This window comes from Protobothrops mucrosquamatus, unplaced genomic scaffold, assembly GCF_001527695.2.
Source record: "Protobothrops mucrosquamatus isolate PMUCROS unplaced genomic scaffold, P.Mucros_1.0 scaffold2155, whole genome shotgun sequence".
NCBI lineage: Eukaryota > Metazoa > Chordata > Lepidosauria > Squamata > Viperidae > Protobothrops > Protobothrops mucrosquamatus.
The window spans coordinates 129,330-134,206 of record NW_015388252.1 but is presented as its reverse complement, the minus strand read 5'-3'; the positions used below and the strand labels follow the sequence as shown (position 1 = coordinate 134,206).

Sequence of the window (4,877 nt, the reverse complement as noted above, 5' to 3'; positions counted from 1 at the left end):
TTTAATTGGAAACACAGCTGATAATATTTGGTTTTAATTCGGCTTTTATCGGGGTTTATTCTTTTGTATTTTTGTATTTTTGTATTGTGTATTTTTTGTATTTTGGGTATATTATTTGTTTTTAATATGCTGTGAACCGCCCTGAGTCCTATGGGAGAAGGGCGGTATACAAATTAAAATAATAATAATAATAATAATACATTTCATGGATTGTAATATGGTAATTAGGATTTTGAGTGCAAGATTCCCTTTTTGTGGGAACCACTTTATGTATTTGATATGGAAACATTTAAGATCGATAAAACGGGTGAACAGATGCTGAGAATACTTATCTTTCCAAATGACACACACCTAGACCATTCTAAAGAAAGCTCCAGATCAAGTGTTATTTATTTTTAAAAGATTGATAGAGCTTTCCATATTGTAACTATAACCCGGGGCAGCTCACAAGACAATAAAAACAGCAACACCCCCACCCCCACAACCTCTCATTTCATCCTACGGCAACACTATTCCATGTACCAACATATTATCTTCTGAGTTCCAGTCTCATTCTATCCCTATTTCCCTTTCCACTAAAAATGGAAAAACTACAGGTATTTCTCAGATTATAATGGCAAAGAACCAACGTGAGCATTCCCAGTTGCCATCATTAAGCAAGGACTGCATGTGGTCACAAATTCTGATGTTGGAAATAAGGGGAATAGTGCCCCCTGCCCTTTGAAGCACTCTTTCCCCAGCAAGTCCTTGCCCATCAAGCCTTCTGAAATGTATTGTACTTGGCTTTTTTCACAAGCATTGGGGAAGCATGAGGCTATAGTCCAGTGAAGTTGTTTGTTAATATATGAGATTGGGGATGGGGGAAAGACTGGGCGTTTGTTTTTTTTTTTTTACTGCTTTTGTTGTTTCTACAGTGAGGGGAAAAAATATTTGATCCCCTACTGATTTTGTACATTTGCCCACTGACAAAGAAATTATCAGTCTATAATTTTAATGGTACATTTATTTTAACAGTGAGAGACAGAATAATAACAAAAAATCCAGAAAAACGCATTTCAAAGAAAGTTGTAAATTGATTTGCATTTTAATGAGTGAAATAAGTATTTGACCCCTTCGCAAAACATGTTGGCAAGCAGAGAGGTTAGACGTTTCTTGTAGTTGGCCCCCAGGTTTGCACACATCTCAGGAGGGATTTTGTCCCACTCCTCTTTGCAGATCCTCTCCAAGTCATTAAGGTTTCAAGGCTGACGTTTGGCAGCTCGAACCTTCGCCTCCCTCTACAAATTTTCTATGGGATTAAGGTCAGGAGACTGGCTAGGCCACTCCAGGACCTTAATGTGCTTCTCCTTCAGCCACTCTTTTGTTGCCTTGGCCGTGTATTTTGGGTCATTGTCATGCTGGAAATACCCATCCATGACCCATTTTAAATGCCCTGGCTGAGGGAAGAGGTTCTCACACAAAATTTGACAGTAGATAGGCCCGTTCATCGTCCCTTTGATGTGGTGAAGTTGTCCTGTCCCCTTAGCAGAAAAACACTCCCAAACGTAATGTTTCCACCTCCATGTTTGACAGTGGGGATGGTGTTCTTGGGATCATAAGCAGCATTCCTCCTCCTCCTAACACAGTGAGTTGAGTTGATGCCAAAGAGCTCGATTTTGGTCTCATCTGACCACAACACTTTCACCTATTCTCCTCTGAATCATTCAGATGTTCACTGGCAAATTTCAGACAGGCCTGTACATGTGCTTTCTTGAGCAGGGGGATCTCGCAAGCACTGCAGGATTTCAGTCCTTCACTGCGTAGTATGTTACCAATTGTTTTCTTGGTGACTATGGTCCCAACTGCCTTGAGATCATTGACAAGATCCTCCCGTGTAGTTCTGGGCTGATTCCTCATCGTATCATGATCACTGAAACTCCACGAGGTGAGACTTCCTGTTTCCGCTAGCAGCGTCATCGGCTGGGAGACTCGGGATGCCGAGCTCTTCAGCTGAGTTTCTTCTTGTTTGGGGACCCTAAATGGGCCAGAAACCGCCCCGGAGAGGTGGCTGAAGGAAGGTACTTCCAGGGATCTAGGAAAGACGGTGGTCTCTCCGATCGGTCCAGGAGAAGCCTCCCAGAAACCAACAGAAGAAAGTCTAGCTAACTCTTTGTCTAGCCCTAGCTGTAAGCAAACGGAAGTCAAGAAGTTCTACCTAAACTGATTGTAAACAGTGTGTTTGAAGCTGGGTAAGAACTAATTTTCTCTATCCTACTTATTTTCCTGGAAAAAAAAAGAACTCCCAAGAAGCAAAAATACCTCCGAGAGTGAAAAAAGGGGAGGGATTCTCCCCCACTTTTTGGCTATTGGAAGCTGCGAATTTAACTCTTTAAGGAGAAAAAGAAAACTGAAAAATGATCCAACACTGACACCTACTGGTGGAACTTTAGTAAATACAGCTGTTTAGAGAAAGTGATATTAATAGAAACAATGGATGTTTTACAAGAGGAAATATACGATATGCTACAATCTATTCAAAGGACAACTATTTTAAACCACAAAGAAATACAAAACAACTTTGAAAGTATAAGTCAACTCATCTCCAATTTAAGTTCACTTCAAAAAAACCCTCAGGAGAACACAGCAGAGATGTTGGAATATAAATCAGAGGGAAAAGACTTAAAGATGGACCTTTACAAAATCAAAAAGTATGATTTAATTCAAGTGGAAGGAAAGACAACTTATACTTCAACATTACAAAACAAAGTGGAAGATAAGAGAAGGGACTTTGATGGAAAGAAGAGTACAAGTGCTCAGGACAGAGATATTGATTCACTTTCTATATCTACAGGAACACCTACAATCGTATGGGAAAACCTTTGGATTCAGCAAAGTATATTGATCAAGAAAGATTCCGGGCAAAGAAAAGAGATTAAGAAAAAAGAGGATGGGACATATCAGAGAAAATATTTAAAAAGGAAACATGTGTTTGAATATGGTTAAAAAAATAGAAAAAATTTGAAACACACCATTCTAAGAGGGATGAAATGTTTTAGATACTTAAACATGACTGAATTCAAGAAAAGTACATATATATATAAATGAATTAGAGTTAAGGGATTAGATGACTAGATTTATTTGAATAGAATGTCTAAAGATTAAATATATTCTTAACGATGATTAAAAAGAATAAGAAATTTGAGAAAATAAATACTATTAATCTAGGAGGGATATATATTCTAAGTACTATGTTATTTTCTCTGTTCTGTTATTACTGCTTTCTTCTATTCTTTTTTTTTTTTTTATAATTTTTTTTCATTCTTTTTCACTCTTTTTTACTTTTATATTTAATACTCAAGAAACATAAAAATGTGAGATGGCTTATAAGGAAAAAATAGAATCAAGTCTGCCAATGTAAATGTAACTAACTGCTACCAGTAAAAATACTTAGAACTTAGTGGGAGAAATAAACTAAAATAAGGACTGTAACAGGATTGATGATAAGGCAATCCAAATGAATGGAAAGAAAAGAAATGTATTAATATGATGATTATTCTTTAGGAATATTGGAAAAAATATATACTAAATTGTCATTTATTAAAACAATAAGAATTGTATTAACGCAATGTTTGCAAAAAAGGATGTTTCAGGGAAAGAGGAAAGTAAACAAAATTAATATATGAAATACAAACTATAGAAATTAATTGTTAAGGACTGTTTTTACAAATGTAACCCAGACACCACACTGTTTACCAACTATTGAATGACCTATGTTTGTGTAAAAAATCAATAAAAAATATAATTAAAAAAAAAGAAACTCCACAAGGTGAGATCTTGTATGCAGCCCCAGACCGAGGGAGATTGACAGTTATTTTGTGTTTCTTCCATTTGCGAATAATCGCACCAACTGTTGTCACCTTTTCACCAAGCTGCCAATCCTGTAGCCCATTCCAGCCTTGTGTAAGTCTACAATCTTGTCCCTGACATCCTTGGACAGCTCTTTGGTCTTGGCCATGGTGGAGAGTTTGGAATCTGATTGATTGCTTCTGTGGACAGGTGTCTTTTATATAGGTAACAAGCTGAGATTAGGAGCACTGCCTTTAAGAGAGTGCTCCTAATCTCAGCTTGTTACCTGTATAAAAGACACCAGGGAGCCAGAAATCTTGCTGATTGATAGGGGATCAAATACTTATTTCACTCATTAAAATGCAAATCAATTTAAAACTTTTTTGAAATGGGTTTTTCTGGATTTTTTGTTGTTATTCTGTCTCTCACTGTTAAAATAAACCTACCCTTAAAATTATAGACTGATCCTTTCTTTGTCAGTGGGCAAATGTACAAAATCAGCAGAGGATCAACTAATTTTTTCCCTCAGTGTAAATTGTCCATGGTTATGGTACGTAAGATGGGAGGCTATATTAGTCTTATAAATAACAAACAAACAAAAAGCAATATCTTTTAGCCTCAATGGCTGTAACAAAGATTTATCTTCCTCTTTCAGTAGGGATATGTAATTTTAAAAATCTCAATTTGTAACAGTAATACTAATCTAATGATTACTATTAGAACAAATCACTATTATTTGAACTTGCTTTCAAATCTCAGATGTTTAGGAAAAAGAAGAGATGACCACCTGTGTATATGGAGACTTTCTCCCTCTCTTTCTCTATTTATTTATTTAGGTAGAATGTTGATTTGATTTGATTTTGATTTTTGATTTTATTAAATTTATACCCCGCCCTTCTCCCGGAGGACTCAGGGCGGCTTACAGCCAGTTTAAAACAATGGTACAGTACAATACAAAATTTAAAAAAGATTAAAAATAACTATTCAAATTTGGCCGCTTCTACTAAAAATTTAATTTAAAACCCCTTTAAAATACCCCTAGGCCAGTCCTG

General features: G+C 36.3%; 1 protein-coding gene across 1 annotated transcript in view; it reads right to left on the bottom strand.

Moving 5' to 3' along the window:
* USP34 (ubiquitin specific peptidase 34) overlaps positions 1-4,877 on the bottom strand; it is a 143,976-nt gene that overhangs the window by 11,809 nt on the left and 127,290 nt on the right. The window lies entirely within an intron of this gene.